The 19,911-nt window shown below is 40.7% G+C and overlaps 1 protein-coding gene across 3 annotated transcripts in view; it reads left to right on the plus strand.

Moving 5' to 3' along the window:
* Positions 1–19,911, plus strand: part of nrip1b (nuclear receptor interacting protein 1b) — a 43,692-nt gene that overhangs the window by 5,388 nt on the left and 18,393 nt on the right. The window contains exon 2 of one of the 3 annotated variants that reach the window (XM_087808295.1): positions 1,913–1,995. The exons of 1 other annotated variant lie outside the window; for it this stretch is intronic. The gene's annotated coding sequence lies outside the window, so the exon portion shown is untranslated. Of the gene's footprint in view, positions 1–1,806; positions 1,996–19,911 lie in introns of those variants that run through there. One more of the 3 variants, XM_087808294.1, reaches the window with a different exon arrangement.

Genomic DNA, 19,911 nt, shown 5'->3' on the forward strand with positions numbered 1-19,911 from the left:
ACCACCACATGACTCAAGCGCCATCTTTGGAGACGAAGAAAATACATTATATTTGAGGTATTACGATACATGAGCAACAATGCGATGTATTGAAATACTGTTGAAACAATGACATATATACAGTATTTTTTAGTGCAGGAAAAACTCATAGCATAGTAAACTGCTTTGTGTGTCTCTATTTTATGATAAACCATTAACAGGATAACAATAACAATTTTTTTTTAGGCACTTTGAAACCTGTATTTATTTAGTCCACATCCAAGACTTAATGTAATTAACATTTAAAAGCTATTTATTCCAAATTCAATATGAAAGTCACCTTCATTTCTGATGACAAACCTCAAAGGAAAGGGTGACTATCTATATATTGCAGTTAAATATTCCCTACGTTGCTGTAATTTTGCGGGTTATATTTGGCAGAGGTAAGAATAAACGACACTGCCTTCACGTAAAGAGCGATGTCGGTGAGCACTCCGAGGAGGGATTAGAGCGGCGGACCTCCTGGGTGACATGAGAGGAGCTGACTCTTCCAGGTCCATGCTGGTGTGCTCACAGCAGTGGAGTGGAAGTGACTATCGCCTCCTCCTAACCTTCCTCTTAGAAACTTGTCCGGCTCTTGTAGCGGAGTTGCTGGCCCCCCAGGGGTGCTGTAGAGGTGTAGAAGGAAGATCTCTCCAACGTCTGTGGCGGAAAAAATCGCTGCCAGGCTGCTGCAGTCAGATTCGAGGAGGGGAGGGTCTTTGCCACAAGCAGGCCAATGTCACAGGCGGTGAGTGGGCGGGTTGCACAGGGAATGAGGACAGACGCTGGTAGATATTCAGCAGCCTGTTTGTGATGGAGTGTCTGCTTGGTCGTCTATGGAGGAGACAAAAAGAAAGTGATGTCACGTACTTGTTTACTGTTTGGTGAGAAGCATCTCTGCATCCATCACTGAGAGGAGAACATATTTATTGTGTCTAATGCAGCAGCAATATCTCTTAAGGTTTCCTTAATTGGCCGTCAATACATCAGTAGCCATTGATGGAGTTGGTTGAAGGACATTTATCAGAACAACAAATTATCATCCATTATCATTGTTGGTCAGATGTACTGATGCATATCCAACAGAATGCATTGTTCCTGTTTACTGCTACATCAAACTACAGTATGTACCGCCTACATTTAATGACTAAATCTTCAAAGTCCGTAGCTATTTAGTTTTGTAAGTCTTTAATCAAACCACTCGTCTAGACCAACTGTATAAAAAAATATACATTCACGTATTTGAATAAGAATATGCACAAAGATGGTTACATCACACATGTTTCCAGACAGTTTTTCTATTTAATTAATGGCAAATAAAAAGCACTTCCAACAAGTTGTTGTAACATTTAAAAAAGGTGACTCATACAGACTGCCTTTCTTTTTTTTTTTCTCCTCTGTGTGCGTCATTAAAAAGGAGTAGATTGTTTTGATCAAATCTATCTTATGCTTAATGTTGGATGAAAAGTTAATTTACAATAGATAAGTCACCAAAAGGTCAAAACTGACGCCCGAGTGACTTGCTTTGTAATGAAAGCACAGTTCAAGTAAAACAAAGTTGAAAATGAAGTGCCACAGAGTTGTCAGAGGTTCCACACATACAGCTGGTCACCCCAGATGGCTTAGTTCACCTGCACTTTGTACTGCATTTAGTGTTTGAAGTAGAGTTTCCCGCTCACGATGACAACTTTTAATCATAGTCAATGTGTCACATGACGGGCCCTCTTCTGGGGATTAATGTTACGTCAAACGTTCCCACTCTTTGGTCTTTTGCATCCCTGCATGTTCCACGGGTGCTCTCAGAACTCCCAGGTTTGAAGGCCAGAACAATAGGTCACAAAGTCCAGACTCCGAGGTCGGCTGTTATTCAACTGTGTCTTATTTTAACCAGGTTATGTGGCAGGAGAGCAGGGGAGAAGCTGGGGGCTAAGTGAAAATGCCACTCATTCCTGAAGAGTCCCTGGCCTCGTCAAGGTTAGTGGCTTGTCTTTGTAAGTTGAGGGATTGATGCATGAGCCTGTCTGGCGCTGAATTCAAAGTCCAAGGCTGTCACAGGAAGCTGCTCCACTCCCTCGCCGCCCCCCACTCTGCTTTTGCACTCTATCACAGGGCCCCGTCCTTCCCAACTTCTTAGCGGCGCGTCCTTTTGGGAACCTTGAACAGCCCAGGCAAGGACGCAGTGTCTGGTGCAGTAAGCCCGTGCAGAGGGGGAGGCTTTACGTAACTCTCTGCTTTAAACATGGCTATATGACTTCCCTGACACGGTGCTGTGCGGCTCACGGCACATGTCCCCCCGGTCCTCTGACACAAGGAAAGGGGGGGCAAGAGAGGGAGATCGCTGCAACTTAATTATGTCTTTTAAAAGGTTTCGTTTGGAATTACATTTTGCCAAGCAATTAAGTAAAGAGGGAGTTTTTCAGAATTTATGAATGAGTGATGGATATATGGCGCGGCGTGACAAGGAGAAAATGCGTAGACTTATTTCCTTGTGAACGGGGCAAAGTCCGGGGTAAGCTCAGTCCAGGCTTTGTACCTGAGAACCTCCCACTCGCTAAACGCCGATCCGGAGGTCACAGTCCACCGTTCTGCTGCCATATTTGGGTTATTGTGTCACGCTGCCTTCCTTAGAAGCGGTATTTCCCAGCGTTCTCTTTGCTTTCCACAAAAGTTAGTTTTAGCTGCAGAGGGTTTGTTGTATGCCCTGCACTCACCAAATCCCCATTTGGCCTGTAATGTAATTGTGTAACTTTTTGGCTTCTAGTGATGAGCTGTGTTGTTGCTTGGCAACAAGAGACCTGTGCGGGTGGCCGTGGAGAGTTGGAGCTCAGTGGGTTCAGATCGTATTATCCAGGTTTCTGGTGAAGAATGTCACACTATGCCCACGGAAGTACAGTTAGCATGTCGGCTATGAAAGGGATTTATTTTTTCTCGACACTTGGCAGAACTATTGTGTTCCATTTTTATTTCACGGATGCATCTTAAACAGACTTTCCTTTGATGGCATCCTATAGTATCCAGTGTTTGGAGTCAGAAAGGGATACTTTGAAATGTGGCTCGATTCACACAAAAACAAAGTACATTTCTATTCATTTTTATGTTATGGTTTCATAGTTCTTCTAGAGGTTAATGATTCTAGTAGCTCTTGCAAAGTTTCAACTTTCTTTTTTCTACATTTATAACACAGTAGGGCTGTACAGTAGTTGTCAACCCACTTAAATTAACACATGCTTAAAAAAAAAATTATGTTTTTTCTTTAGCTTCCTTTTAATCTTCCATTTTTCTTGATGACACTCTGAGTTAAAACTGTGCCCATTTATGTTAGTATGACTTAAAGACATGAGGAGACAAAATGATGGGAACAAATACAGCCAGTCCGAATTGCTTCAACTGTTGCAGTGCATCATGGGACTACTTATCAACAAGTGCCAAGGAGTAGATGTTTGGAATCTGAAAATGAAAAATGTTTTTGTTTTAAAATGTTTGTTTTTACATGCAGCCCTGCTTTGGAATAGATCTGCAGCTATTTCCTAACATTTTAACCATCTTTGTGCTCTTAAAAACTAATGTAGACTAAATGAAAATTTCCCGAAGGAGACCTCCAGAGGGATCAATAAAGTTTATCTATCTATCTATGATGTGTAGCAACTTATAAATTGTTATATCTAAAAAAAAAAAAGGCTATTCAAGACTCTTTTTTTTCCCCACCATCCACGTGGACGTTTGACCTAATCTCTGCTTTCCCTTTAAACCGCCGGTGGTCCTCTGGAAGTGTAAACCTCTATTAACTTTTGTGAATATGCAACCTTTTCACAAACCCATTAGCGAGACGGTGCATTGAGCGCGTCCGCCGTCGTGCCAAGCAAAAACACACGGCTCGGGACCGCGGCTCCGATCGCCAGCCAGGCTTTGAGAGGAAAAGTGCGATGGTGACTTGAGGCGGCCGTGTGACCTATTACTTAGGGAGAATGGACCGGTGACCAGAAGAACGCTGGCTCATACCCTGCTCACCCTCTGCCCTTGAGCAAAGGCAATTAACCTGGATTCCGCCAGTAAATATCCAGCTGTAGAAACGGAAGGAGATGTGCAAGAGCGATAATTGTGTAAGTGACTTTGGATGAAAGTGTCCACTAAGCAGGACAATTAATACAGTTAATAGAACCATCGCTGATGTTCTCAACTTATCAAGGACCGAACTGCTGAACATGTAGAGCGGTTTGCGGTCGCCCCTCCTCTTTTTCGTGCACAGACTTCTGTCTTGTTCTTCGGCTTCAGGGCTAGAGCGTGACCTTGACCTGATTGCCGAGGAGGCTTTTTAAGTAACTCTCCAATCATGTGACACCCTTCACCCCGATCCTCTCCCCTGACCTTGTGTGTCTAAGAGGATGAAGGAGGGGCGGAGTCACAGGCCATGGGCATGCATGCAAGGGCACTGACCGTCATTCAATTGGCTAATCGCATCCCAGCGTCACACAGGGTCGCGGTTGTGTCCGATTGATGCACACGGCTCCAACACCGGCCTCCCCTCATTGGAATGCGTGGGGGGGGGAACGGTGGCCTGTTAGCTTCCGCTGTGCTTGCACGGTGGTGACGGACAGACCAGGTTTAGTCATCTTCTCAATTCTCAATCACCGATGCCAGCATGTGTCAGGGAAAGGTCGTTCCGCGTCCCCGTGATTCATTTCCAGAGCGAGCTGGCTGTTGGGATTTGTGTTATTGCGGTTGTGTTCTCTCACTCCCCACAGCTGCCCGGCTGTTTGAACCACGCTGGCTCACCGTCTCTCTCCTGTCCCTGCTTGGAAGTATTTTTTTAAGCCACTACATTAACATTTCAGCCCTCTGGCTATGTTTGCCATATGGCAGGATGCGGGCTCATTTTGTTGCAACTCCATCAACGCTTGTCGAGCTCTATATGATCACTCTGGAATGGTTTTGTTGTTTGCGAGTCGACACGGGGGTGATCATTCTGGGGCGGTTAAGACACATTTCCTTTAGTTTGATTGCCCGCGTACATTCGAATGGAGCTTCTAGATCAGTGATGGGCAATTGCATTTCCTTAGGGGCCGCATTACGTTCCAGACTGTTGTGAGGGGCCATCAAGCCGAACAAAAAAAAAAAATGAACCAAGAAAAATGATGAGTACAATAGAAAAAAAAGTACATCCCAGAGGATATAATTAAAAAGTGGCAAAAGTTATCATTTGATTGAATATTATTTCATGTTATATTCATAATTTAAAGACACTCAAAATAAATCTTAAAGGAACTGTGGACAAAACATACCAGTTTAATATAAACGCTCTTAAGGATAGAAATACTCAATAATATTTGAATTTAAATGAAGTCATAAAACATTAAACTAATACAAATACAAGATTTTTATGATCAGTTTTATAGCTTGACTTGACCTCATTAAGTCACATCAAAGCAGTTCTTAACTTAAAAAAAGAGTCGTAGTGTCTTGTTCATGAGTGAAGGGATTTAATATCAGAATTAGACATTCAGAAGAGGCTCATGGTAAAACTGCCGCTCATTCTTCTTTTGTTTTCCTTCTTCTTGGCGAGGTCATCAGGGAGGTGCCCCGGGTCACCTTGTCAATGCAGATTAGATACAATAATCTTATCAATTGATCATCAATAGTTCATGTTGGTATTGTCTGTCACCAAAGATCGTTTGTCTTCTCCGTCAGAACAAATGTGTTTTAATCAGCAGTAATTAAAGTAAATAATGGGTTGATCAACAATAATATATTGTTAACTTGATTTGATCGTGTCTTTTCTCTCACAGCAAGAAATACTACACACTAGAAGATTGTCTGCTTTGTTGTCGGCACCACTCGCCTCCTCAAGTCATATTCCATCTGTACTTAATAAAACGAGATTAGAAGAATCTTGTCGGAACAATAATGATACAATCCTACTAAAGAGAGGAGGAATGAGTCGTGTTAGTGGAGCAGATGCATATTCTGAGATAATGTCACGTATAACAATAACACTAGAATATTTTCACAAAGTGGTACTAGGACTTAAAAAACGAAACAAAAGATTACATTGTTAAAGTTTTTTTTTTTTTTATGCAAGATCTGCTTGCAATTAAAATGAAGCTGAAGTCTTTCATTGATTCCTTAAGAATATTTATAAATTTATCTCCCTAGCTATTTATTAGTTTATTTAGTCTCACATCTGTGTCAAATATGTATTCATGTGTTAAACAGTTTTTACACTTTCAACATTTTACTTTGATTTACATCTTGAATGTGCATATGTATGCATTACATAAATGATTTTCTTCTAAATTATTTTAAATGAAAAAAATAGTACATTTTGAAAAACACTTCTGGTACTTAAAAACAAAGACATGCATATATAAAAATAAACAATAAGGAAACTCAAAGATATTTCTTTCTTTCTAAACCATTATATTTGATAGTTTATCTGCAGGGAAATATCAATATTAATTAAATAAACACTGTATTAATTGTATTTTAGGTTGAGAGAGATCTGCTGTGCTATTGTAACCCTGATGCGAGTATTTCAAATTGTTCTGCCCACCTGTCCCAACCATCACCATTCTTTGTAGACTTTCTGAATTAAAGCGGATGACATTTTAAAAGCAAACAGCAAAGCCTTCCTGTCGGCATTAGAAAACCTGTCGCTTACAAACCTCTTGCTATTCACATCCTATGCTGATTCCGGTCCGCCTCTCCTCTCACCTTGTTTGGTTAAAGCGCGGCATCAAGACTCGCTCATTTCAGTTAACATCTTGAAAGTGCTTTTATAATGTGTGATTTCCGGCGGTTTAGTGGAAACCTGTGCGACTGTGTTTACGCGTCTGTGGTCGGTGCTGGCACAGAAGAATGTGGTTTATCCGGGGGCCGCTTTTTTTTTTCCCCGCTAAGCCACCTTCTCCTTCCATTCAGAGTTGACCTTGGTGCTTATTAGAAGGCAGGGCGTGACCTACATCCACCCTCATAACTGGAAGTCGAACCCTGTGCAACCCCCGCTGAATAAAGGGCCCCAACATCTTTCTTTCACATCCCACAGCTGATTTATCTCTCTTTGCTCACGTTTGCTTCACATGAGTCGTGTAAGTTCTGCCATGTTTCTGGTCCGCCAGCAGTGGGAAAGTGGAGCAGTGGGCTTCATGACTCTTCTCAGAGGCACCGACATGTCTGTGTGCACTAGGTCACCATTAACACGCAGGGGCTTAGCACTGGACTGGTGAGAGTTTAGCAGCGGGTCAACCCTCCTCTGGTTTTTTTTTTTAAAGCGGAGTGTCAAACTGTGGCAGATGCAAATGAGTACACACGCAAACACATGTAGTCGCTAGCATCTGGTGGGACTAATGTCCTCATGCAGGCCAACCGTGTGACGACGCCGGGGTGCTAACATAAGGCACGCTAAAGTACAATTTGACAGTGGATTTGTAAAAGGTTAGTGTGATATTAAAAAAAAAAAGTCATGCTCAGGTTTTAAAAGTGTTTAAACCTTTCAGACAGAAGCGGAACACTGGCGGTACAATATATCCTCCTGGTGTGGGTAAGGAATTGTAAATTCCACGCTCGATATTTCTTCTTTTCTTTTTTTTCAAAGGTGGACTTTTAACAGTCGGTGTTCTGGACGTTTTTCAAGCAGATAACAGAAGTGACTGCATATATATTTCGGGCGGCCAGAGAGGTCGTTCACCTTGACCCAGAAGCAACACAAGGGTTACCTCACACATGGTTGTTATGGGCCACAAGGTCACCTTGACCCAGAGTCAACACAAGGTTTAAATGTTTTCTTAACATGTCCAGTTGCCTTTTTCAACTCCTTAACTTTTGCGTCAGAGTTTCTTTCCTGAGTCAGTCCTCTTGAGTTTTATGCAACAAAATATATCCCTGAATAATTTTTTTTTAATTTTTTTTGGGCTCTTATGTGACTATGATGACCCACGATCATGTCATGACTGGCAGAATATGAACTAGAATTTATAACATTTAAAAAAAATGTTTGTACAACTGAAAGTATTGTGTTGTGCAAATAACTGTATTTGTTTAATTTACGGGCAAAACACTGTACGGTCCTGAATAACCACGTACTGGTTTAATGTCGGCATTATGTTCACGGATGGACCTTTAAATATAAAAATGTTCATTTTGTAGTAAATATGACCAAAACAAGCGTCTTCACGTTTCAAGAGTCACGGGCTAATGTTACTTCAGAGAAAATAACAATATTACAATAAATAAAATAAATAAAAGGGATGTTAACGCTATAGCGTTCTTCAAATAACGACAGCAGGTCTATAAAGGTCTATAAATAAAAAATGCATAATCACCAAGAATGTACACTTGACCCTCCGAGTCCCCGCTCCTTTCAAATGAAAGGTATTTAAAAGTTTATAATGAAACGTCCGTCACTCTGACATTTATGGCTCTCAAACAAAAGCCGAACAAAGGTTGGGCGAGAGACGCCGGTGAGTGACGAGTGATGTTTTTTAGCAGGTGAATTAATATTCAAATGAACAGTCGCCGGCTCCAAATGTCATGACAGAAGAATCTTTCATGACTGCGCCGTGGAACAAATGATTTGTTTCCTAAATGAATTAACCTTTCAGCTGTTGACAGTGGAGTCGAGACGAGCGGCGGTTAATGTATGGAGGGATTACAAATGCGGTGCGTGAGCGGGGCTCTGCTTAATGAGAGTGAGGGTTCGCATGAGAGGGCCATGCGTGTTCCGAGATCTATCATGAGCGGTCCTGACCCGGGCGCAGGAATTCAAAGAGAGCCAGTGTCGTGCGAGCAGACGTTGGGGCAACTCCGGGCTCATCGAGTCCCAGATGATCTACTAAGCCGGGACGGGGTCATCATTTTTCTCCGAGTCTTGTCATACCTTCCCTGGATGCTCGCGACGGTGAAGGACCTTTTGCATGTCTTGTTATTTCTCTGAATCAGAAGTTGAGAATACCAAGACGCAAAACTAGAGCAGCAGCTATCAAGATTAAATAATCTTATAAAACATGTATATTTAGAGAAGAAATGACTCTTGATAATAAGTGGGGTTTTTTTGAGAAATGAACAAATAAGAAAATGTTACTTTATTGCCATATGTGATTAAGAAAGAAATTAGGTTTATTTTCTGTTTTTTTTTTTTAGTACTTGGTACTTCTAGTACTTTTAATCATGTTCAAACCTACCTAAAAATGAGCTAACTTCGACAACTGCTTGGCTAACTTTTCACATTAACCTAAAAATCAATCCACATCATAATAAACTAGTAGTCATTTCAATTGACAATTATTTAAGATACAAGAAAAAAACATAAAAACAAAAACATTATTTCTTTTATTAGCAAATTTTCTCAGTTGTTTCGCCTCTCAGATGAACTTGTTTTAATGAACTAGGATCAATTTAGAGTTTGACTTACATAATTCCACGCTTCATATTCATATATTCAGAGCAGTATATGGAAAAGGCATGTTGATGTCTTTGAAGAAGCAGCAGTTTGATATATGCTTTTGTCCTCCCGCACACAAAGGGATCGTTCGTCAAATGCGATCAACACTGTGATCAATTGTCTTCGCTCCTGGACTATTTTGCCGTTTTCAAAACCACTGTCTTCCTGCTGACCTTGATATGCCACGATCAAAATGTGCTGCTTGTAGGGGATTTTTTTCATTTGTCACACAAGTCTTGCAGAATATCGTCTGCCCTAAAAGAGAAGGAAGGTGTTGTAAGATTGCTGTTTAACCTCCAGTGGCTGTGCTGTGTGAAAGCGTGGGAGGGATTTTGCAAACAAGTATAGGGTCACTGTTGTTCCAAAGGCCAAGACCGTCATCCCTCTCTGATCTTGCCTTTTTAAACTTCTTCACTTCCTTTGTCTCCCTGCTACTGTCTCTCTCGATCACGCTCCGTAGAACTCCTCACACGATCTCAGGGAGGGGAGGAATAAAAAGAGGAAAAGTGGGTCAGGGCGACCTATTTTTTTTTCCCACAGTACACGGAGGCAGAGGGTGGCGGTGTTATCGTCAGTTAGACGAGGAGCAGGGCCTGATGGGGAGGCAGGGCCTTGTCGCTAGACGCAGCCACTCAGAACTGGGTCAGCAGCAAAGGCTACGTCTTGTAAACGGCTTGTCATACTGTGGAGAAAAGCTGCAAATGAACCATAGATTATACGCCTCAAGCTGAGCACTGAGGTTTCTCCTCCAGTCCCTCGGTCCTCCCTTGAAATAAAAAACACATAGAAGCCAGAGTGGAGTGCAGGAGTCTCTGAAGAACTGCCGCCTCCTCTTTCAGTTGCTCCTCTGCCCTGTACAGTCTTCAGTAATAGCGTTTGATTACTGCAGTCAGACTTGACAAGCTCAAAGCCCTTTGCCACACACGCTTTTAAGTAAAGGATCTTTTCACATTTCTCTTTCTGCAGCACACGGGTTTCTCTCGACTAAATATAGCCCACTTCCTCTCAGATTTGCTCCACTTCATTCAGGTCAGGTTATTTACTGTACCAAGTTCAACTGTGGTTTAGAAATGAGCGCTGCAGATGCTTATTCAGCTGCAATGACCTCCTTGCATATCATCTGTGCCAGAGCCAGACGTGAATAGATAATTTGCTTACATGAGCCCTCTTGAGAGAGTGTTTTTTTTTTTTTTTTCTGACCAAAAATAAATGGGGCAGATTTTGATAAGTCCGTTTCATAACTGTGGTGACCAACATGACGTGAGACGAGGACTTCTTGCGGATTATTCTTCATCAAAAATGTTCTTTCTACTGAATAAAAAAGATTTCATATATTGATTTCACACCTGCTGCCGTTGCTATTTTCTTCTCGCTAGTGTTTGGTGGCATGTCACGCCGACAAAGCCGGATAAACACCTGGTTTGATCTCCTACACACAAATAATTGCTGTGGCTGTTCTCCAGAGCAAAGAACTGAAATTGTGGCTTATTCTCGCATTTGGGTCCACTTATGGAGCAACGCAACTTTCAAGCTGTGAATCTCGCTTGTATTTCACTATGTGGAACAAATCTGCCTGTAATGAATCTCCCAGGACACCGTGGGGCCTTCATAACAGATTCTGCGTTTTGGCTCATCAACTAAGAGGCATCGACCGTATGCTTCGTAGTTTTGCAACACACACAAGTGTGAACGCTTCAGAAAAACATCAGAATCCTATTTTGCTGTCATAATATCACCTAAAAACTGACAGAAAGGTAATTTACTCTGAAGCAGTGGTGGGCAATTAAATAAATAAATATATATTAAGAGAATAATAACTGATAATGAAAATTACAGTCAAAGTTATGCAACCAGATGTATTTTAAACGATTACATTACAAATTAAACAATTCACAAAATATTTCAAAGTTTATAATTTGAAATGATTCAGAATAGATTTTTTAACCTTTACTTCAGCATTAAGATGTTTGTTTATATTAGCAATTGCGCTTGTATTTCTATTTTCTTTATATTAAACATGAGGAATGAATTGTAAAAAAAATATTGATAAAGTCAACGTTTGGTCTGTTTTTTTTTAATACAACAAGATTCATTCACTTCATAAGATGTTGACGTGAGAAGAGAAGATGTGTGTATAATCACAAGTATTTTGTCTCTGGCTTATTCCCAGTCCGTGTTAATCATATTGGTTTCAGTGTGTGTGAAAACAGCCTTATTAGCAAGGTGTCACACTAACAAACACACCATAATATCCCGGGGTGGGGCTAAACATGTCGGGGGATTGGATTAGCGGGCGACACTCGGGTTAGTACACACAGCGGTTCTCCTTAGTGCCCTGGCTCCTCAACAGACCTGTCTCATGTTATTCTTAGCCCCTAGAACTTCGTGTCTCCACGCAAAAGCCCCTTAACGCTAATTGAGGAGACTGTCGGTGTCGCTCTACAACGTGCCTCTGAGGAGGTGTGTACGTGTCCAACCCTCTTCTTCTGCGAGGGAAGGTGAGACGCACTCAACGGTAACTAGTAAGAACCGGTGCTGGCCCACTTAAGCCGCTGCTGTTGTTTATTAGTTTGGTAATAGAGAGCGTCTTTGGCAGATGGTTTCCAGGAAGCCCTGCACGTGACATGTGATAAAATTACAGTTTGGAAAGGTCAAGCATGGAGTGGGAGGGCTGAGCCTACGTCGCGTCGCTCACTCTAGTCCGTCCCTACTGCACTATTATCTTGATTCGTACCTCCTTGAAAAAGTACTTTAAGCCATGTTTTTTGGCATTCAAGCGTCCCCCAACTTACCCTCCATGTTGCCCAGGCTAGCTGGTCATTTGTTTTGTTTTTTTATAATGGGATTTTAATGAAGAAAAACTGCCGCCTACACTCTTGTGCAAGTCTTGTGTACTCTAGAATTTAATTAAATTAGCCCAAAATCGGCTACCGATTCATCTCTGCTGGTGATCTCAGCAGATAATTACGTTTTTATTAGAGCTTTTTGTTATCATTACTACACACAGCTTTGTTTTTATCAAGCAATAAATCATGCAAGAAGCTCATGGATAGTGTTGACACGTTTGTTTAAGCTGTTAGCACTTAATATTTGCGAAACGTTTAGAACTCTATTTCGTACGTTATGTACATCTTACTAGTCCTCTCAGCTCCTCATTGTACTTGCAACTATACAGTAGTGGTACTACAGAAGTATGTTGGGTGGTGTCAGCTGTACTCCATTATTTGATATACTGTAACAACATTTATTTGAACTTACACAAACACAAACTGTACAAATATTTTTGTGGCACAGGGCATAAGTATATGTGTCCGCGGTTCAAAAGGGTTTAATTTTTCTTTCTTCCTTTTTTTCCCATCATGCCCCTTTCCGTCCCGGTAATAGCAGCTGCTGACCTTAGCCCGCTGACGTGTCATCGCACATTGACATTTTACTCTACTCTGAAACGACTGCATCTTTTAAAAGCCTGGAAAATGTACGTTTTAAGAGAGCACTACAAATATTTACTGTGCTTGTTGAACCTGGGCGACCCGCGTCGAAGTCACAGCGAGGGTGCTGCAATATTTACACTCTGATAAAAGCGCTCTATTGTGCTTTTACAGTAGACTTCCATCAGCTCATGAAAGGGCAGTTTGACAGTGTGGAGCCAGACTTTGGACTTTTGGACTCGGCTTGTTTACTCTGGAGTTTCCAGAGGTCTTCATTGGAAGCCAGCAGGTCATCATCAACCTGTCAAAACACTGGCTACAGGACACTCCCTCCTCTCCGGAGGAGGCGACGCGATTGGCCGTTTCGAGAGCGACTCGCTCATCCTTGGATGTTTGTTTTCGCAGCTACAGGTCACCGTGTGCTGGTGGCTCTGACTCCTGAGCTAGAAAAATAGTCTGGAATTTCCTTCTATGTAAACAACACCTAGAGAGGCAGAGAAGTTCACAGGTGTGTTCCATAAAAGCTGACTTCTCTTGACACCACCATCCATCCATCTTCCTGAATGTGTTCGGCTCTTGTTCATGAAGGCGGAAAAGGAGATGCGTGGGGGGTGGGTCGGGAGGGGGGGGGGTTAAATAAATCTGCACAGACCAGTCAGACATTTTGAAATTCTGCTTCTAACCTAGCCTGATAAAGAGGTTAAAGATACAGCATCCTGATAAATCTCTCCCCACCAGGGGGAACAGATAAGGGGTGGCGTAGATTGAATAAAAGAGAGAGACGGAGGTTAGGTGGAGGAGGAGGAGGGCCAGTGTAGGAGGAGAGCTGAGATGTCTATCAGGCTGCATGAAGGGTTTTTTTTTTTTTTTTTTTTTTTTTTGTCTTGCAGATCCAGTTCAAGGGCGCCCGCAGGCGAGGCAGCGCTCGCTCTTGCCGTGCCAACGCCGCCGCTCAAGGTCATATGAGCCAGCACCGTGACATTAAAGAGGAACAGGAAAGGGGAACTGGAGGAGGCGGCGGGGCGAGGGGGGGGCAGTAAGCCATCAACCACAGACGCACACATGTAGTCACACACCACCCAGAATTGACGTGTAAGGGGAAAAAAAATCGAGCATTAACTCCTTAAATAACTTTCAGCAGTGGCGTCTACAGGCACCTCGTGTGAGCGTTTGAAGGCCAGTAATGAGTGTGTCTTTGTCTCTGTGCACACAGCAAAGCTCGGGTAACTGCTTTGTAGTTGCCGGATACACATGGAGCCTCTATATACTGTATGTATGGCGGGGGGGAAAAGGGAGCGACACAGTAATAAGCCTTCAGGGGAGGAAGAAGAATGTCTGCGAGTTATTTAAAAGAACACTCCGCTAATGACACTTGCATTAGAAGAGTTCGGCCATAGTTTACTTTCATCTCAAGTTAGTTTGGATTTTTCTTGCCAATTACCACTTGCTCACAGTCACCAAAGAAAGTGATGATCTGCATTTAAACAGTGGCTCAACTTACCGGTATATTACTATCATTTTAATTGTACCTAAACGTAAGTAAGTAATATTTATTTATATAGCGCTTTTCGAGACCAGGGTCACAAAGCGCTTAGACAATCAAAACAATAACAGTCATTTCCTGTTTTTTATCGAAGTTTTGGATTGTTGTTTAAACAGTTCACATGGACCTGATGAAAAATGCTATTTTTTAATGTTAAAAAAATGATAAAAAAAATAAGGCTTAGTTCAGACACAATGCAGGTCTGAGCCCAGGAAGAGCTCTGTACATATATTTATAGTTGATAGTTAACCCTTGTGTTGCCTCTGGGTCAAGGTCAACGCCCTCCCTGGCTTCCAGAAATACATATGCAGTGTTGGAGGTCGTTCACCTTGACCCAGAGATAACACAAATGTTAAAGAATAATTAAATGAACAAAAAAGACAATATAACATTACACTTAATTATTAATGCCAAAACAAACACTGTGCTTCACTTGCTGTGAAAGAAGATTTCAAGCAATATAGTAAAAGGTGTTTCAATAAAAATAAATCCTACCCTACCTTTAACCAGCTGCCTTTGACAATGTAATAAAAAGTTAGCTATTACTCCAGGTAAAAAGTAGAGCGATATGTTAGCTACACTTAAGCCTTATCACTGGCATTCTTAGAATAAACTAAATTGTTTGCAAGTTTGCATCCTCAGCGATCTCTGAACACTGAAGTATCATGGCTAGTTCCACAGTCCAAACATTTGCACGGCGGTGCAGCACGAAGAACATTTAAGTGTGTCACTTCACAGGCCCTTTGGGATTTTAAACTGTGCATTTCAGCATCAGGTGTTTCACACATGTCGCAGGCAAATTAGGAAACAAACAGGTGTTAACGATATGATTCATAATGGCTGACTTCTGTTTAACTGCTGGGGGGGCCGAGGGGGTTCTGGGTCTGTGCTCATGTAGATTCCCTGTCACACTGTGCTGCTTTACTGGGACACAGACACTGAGCCGTTGTGGCTCCTCCATTAGTGCGTTTAAGGAATAAATAGTTACCTTTGTCTTCGTACAGAAGGGACTTTTTAAATAATGATTTCATTATTTTTGCTTCAGGCCGTTTACTGAACCATAGTATAAACACATATAGTGTTGAATTGTTAAAAGACATTCTGCTGCTAGATATGTGACCATTAAATGTATAAAAGGACAAATCTTTTTAAATGTATACTTTTTTAGATTAATCATGATGACTAAAAGAAACATGTTAACATATACAGTTGTTTTTTTATTAATATACTAATCTATATATACATTTTAAGAATCTTTGTATCCTATTTTTTAATTCTGAAAATGTCGTGACAATCCATTACTAGTCAAGCTGTTTATAAAGGAAAATGTAAGCGAACACGGTGTCAGAGGTAATAAATTAATCTAGCATGACATGATTTATTGACTTCCTCACTGCAGGTATGTGCGTTGAAGTGTTGAACATGTCTCGAATGATAATCACATTGTGTTCCTAACGTGGAGAATGTTTCATTAGCGCTTGCTCCAACATACCCGGTGGACATTTGTGTTGTTCAGCTGAACTTTCTCTCTTTAAATCATTGTTGTTGGCTTTGAATTCTAGTCGAGGTTCAACCAGAAGTATCTTAGAGTTGTAAAGTTTTCCCTCACACAAGATATTGCAGAGTATAAAATACCTAATGATGTAAATAACAGCTGGTGACAATCTGTAGGTACTTTTTTATTGTACTATCTGCCCGTGTGGACTTTTTTCCTTGTTAACTCTGCCGTGTTTGATCACATACACACTGGTTCCATATTTTTTTGTTTTTCTGAACAAAAAAGGGCATTCATAGTTGAGCTAATTTAGTTTATATTATTTTTCTCTTTGTCTCTGCTCAGAATTTCAGCTGCCATTCTCTGTAATTACTACTTTTTACATTTGATGTCATTTAGTGAAGAAAATTGTAGGCTGTCTAGTTTCTATTGTAATATAACAATGGTAGGCAACCCTGGTTCACCTCCTCTGTCCTCTCCAACATCTATTACAGTTCCACCTTGAACTTCATGAATATGTAGATATCACTGAACGTCTAAACTTAATCAAATGCATTTACAACTCATTTGGGTCATCGGCCAATGCCAGAACTGTAAAAAGCCTTCCCGTCAATGGCCGTGCACCAACAAGGTGAATGTGGTGGTACAAGGTGAATGTAATGTGGAGGGTTTTTTGGACGGCGATAAGACTGTTTTCTGGAACAGAACTAATAGCTTTACTATCATCTAAATTTCCTCGTCGATGTAAAAGTGCAGGGAGACATTGTTTGAGCTTACAAAGTCAGTCTGGCTAATGGAGCAGCTTCAGGCCATGCATCAATATGACATCACAGATTACAATCTTTAGACTTTGGGAGCACTTTAGGTACTTTCAGTGCTGGAAGAGTGAGGCAAGAACTGGCCGACGAAACACTGAGTCATTATAATAACAATCACAGAGATGAGGGTGGAGTCTTGCACTTGTACAGATGAGTTACTTTAGTATTCTCTACGGGACACAGCGATGAACTTTGTTTCTTTTTTATGTAGTTAAAACCAAACTCTTCAGAACTCATCTCGCTCCACTTAGTGTGTGGTCCGTTCACAAAGAAGCATTTCAGGACAGATCTGTTTAGTGTGCTGCCCCTGGGCCACATACGACCGTCTGACCGGCCCTGTCTGGACAATGTGAGGTCAACACCAGATTACAGATCATACGATATATGCTTGATTTTATTCTGTGTGAAACGTTTTTCCATATTGTTGGACACTTAACTTATGATGCATACTTGGGTAATATTAACCTTCCGTTGGTGAAAAACATTATACTCATGTTCTTTCCCTTTAATCATCATTGCTGAATATTACAATTATCTTTATATTCTTTGGTTCTTTTTTAATTACCTACTTACGTTAATTATTTTAACCCTCATTTTTAAACCATTTTTATAAAGACCCAATTACGCTTTGTACATGGATGAATATATATAATGTAAATTGAGCTTCTTTTAAGTAATCTAACACTAAAGAGAAAAGCTTAATTTATTTACTTGCTTATTCATGTTTAGGTTTTTCTGTGTGTTTTTTGGGTCCCATTTGAAATCTACATTAATTGCTTGTCTTTTTCGTATTGTAGTTTTACAAAATACACACCTATTCAAGTAATTTCTGTAACTGCTTTCTAAACATCACATTCAAGAAGCAATTACACCGTTTCTTAATCAGAGACAGTAATGACCTTTTATCCATTACCATGACATTTAAAAAAGTTGATATGGTAACAAAGATACAAACAATTGAACACTACAATAGGTCACAGTTGCTCACATAATTCATTGCACAGTCTAATCTTTTTATAAAAAATTGTGAAACATATATTTATACATAAAATATATATGTATATATTAGTTTGTTATACTTATATAAACACAAACCATTGATACAGTTGTATTTTAAGCTGTAAAACACTATTTAATTAAAACATTTCCTTATAAATGTGTGCATATTGTTTAAGCTAAATCGGGTCGTATTAATCGTTTCAGTCAATCATCATACATTTTTAAAATAAAGATTTATATTATAAGACATCAATTATATATTCCTGTTTATTTGTTATTATTCATTGAAAATTATTTGAAATAGTTTGGCACTAAAATGTGTAGGTGAACTATTGGTTTCTATTTATGTTACTGACTGTATGTTAATGGTAAAATACATTTAATTATTTATGGTTCATTCAATAAAAGCGTAACAATATTGATCCTATATTTTACTCTCATACATTGCTAAATACCATACCATAATTAGCTTCCCACATCATCAGTAAATCTATAAATAATTATTATTATTATAAAGGCTGAGACTCTCTTGGAGGTATTAAAAGGTAATTCTTAAATTTATATTCTCAGTGTGAAGACTGCAGGTTCAAAAGCTAGTCTATGTCCAATCTCAACGACATTATCCTGCTGCCTGTGTGTCCGACATTAAACGACAGATCAGACCTGAGGCAGCCTGGAATTCTCTCCTGGGGTTAGAAGACATTTATATATGTGACACCCAGTCTAAGTCCATATGAACTGTACTTTCTTCTCAGACAGGATTTACTGGATAAGTGTCTCTTGTACTTGTGACGCAATCCCTTTGAACACTAACCACTCAAAGCTGGATTTGAAGCGCCACTGAACCCTGGTGAACTTTGCCATTTTAGCCGAGGCAGAAAGGCGTGGAATAAAAAAATCCCCCCCACCCCCGCCCCCTAAATCCTTCAATGCCCTCTGCCCCGGGACCCTCTATCACACCTGTTCATGGCCAAGCTGGCACTGAACCATTTCCACTCTTTCTTCTGATTAAATGAAAAAGCATTTAGACTAAACAATCAATAGGTACAGGCTTGACTCGTAGATTGCTCCGGCATAAATCTCCTCTGTGCCTGGCATGGAGTCGTCTCTGTATCATTTTTGCTGATTAGTTTTCCCATTACTCAAAACAGATGTGTTCTCTGGTGATGAATGATCCAATTATGGGATATTTGTCACCCATTTGATATCTGCTGCTGGTTTAGGTCTGTAAAGATTTTTCAGTCTGGCGCTCTCCCTCCGATCTGTGGCCGGAGACGGGGTCCGGTTCGGCCTCCGGATTTGCTTTAATGGCCCCGAGGGGCGACGTCACGCCGGTTCCGTCTGATCATTTTTTTAAAATCTTGTGGCAGCTGATTAGAAGATACTCAATCCTCACTTCTTCCCATTGCTATGTGGAGGAAAACTGATCCGTATCTTCTTGATCACTGCTTTCCTCCCACTAATCGCATTATTTAGCAACATAACGTTGTTACGTCAACATGCAGATCGTAACAAGGGTAGTGCGGGTTGATCCGACATTATACCGAAATATAAGTGTGAGTGAGGCATTTGTTACCGGGCCACAGAGAAAGAAAAATATATTTTTATTATTTATTTTTCATTGAATATTGCTCTCTGAAAGTTGGTAAAAGATGTTATTAGCCTGAGACTCTTGACACATCTTGACACGCTCAAAGAAGAATCCTCTAAACTATTGGAAAAACATGTTTTTATATTCGGGTCGGTCCGTGAATAAAATGCCCACATTTAACCGGGTCATGCTGCAAAAAAAAAAAGGTTGGGGGTCCCTGGTCTAAAGGCAGTCGAGGGCCACTCCACGAATCTGGAGATTTCATTTCTCTAAGATGGTGTGATTGTTAGTGTTCGGTTTTTTCAGCAAAAACAAAAGGAATCATTCACAGTCTGACCATTTTTTCTTAACCATAGTGAAAGAAATCAGTCAAAAACATTGGTTTTGAATATGTCATTTGTCAAAAATGACAATATTTGTGGCAGGGAATTTGATGACGGGTATTTGTAACAACAATATCGGGCTCTGAAATGGTACCTTTGAGCAGTTATGTAATGGTCAATGGTCATACAATGGTTTACAAGGGAAGGTCCGGACAGGTGTGCACAGATGTCATCAAGACGGATGCTCTTCGACCGCTATT

This window comes from Callionymus lyra, chromosome 14 (genome assembly GCF_982586985.1).
Source record: "Callionymus lyra chromosome 14, fCalLyr1.hap1.1, whole genome shotgun sequence".
Classification (NCBI taxonomy): domain Eukaryota; kingdom Metazoa; phylum Chordata; class Actinopteri; order Syngnathiformes; family Callionymidae; genus Callionymus; species Callionymus lyra.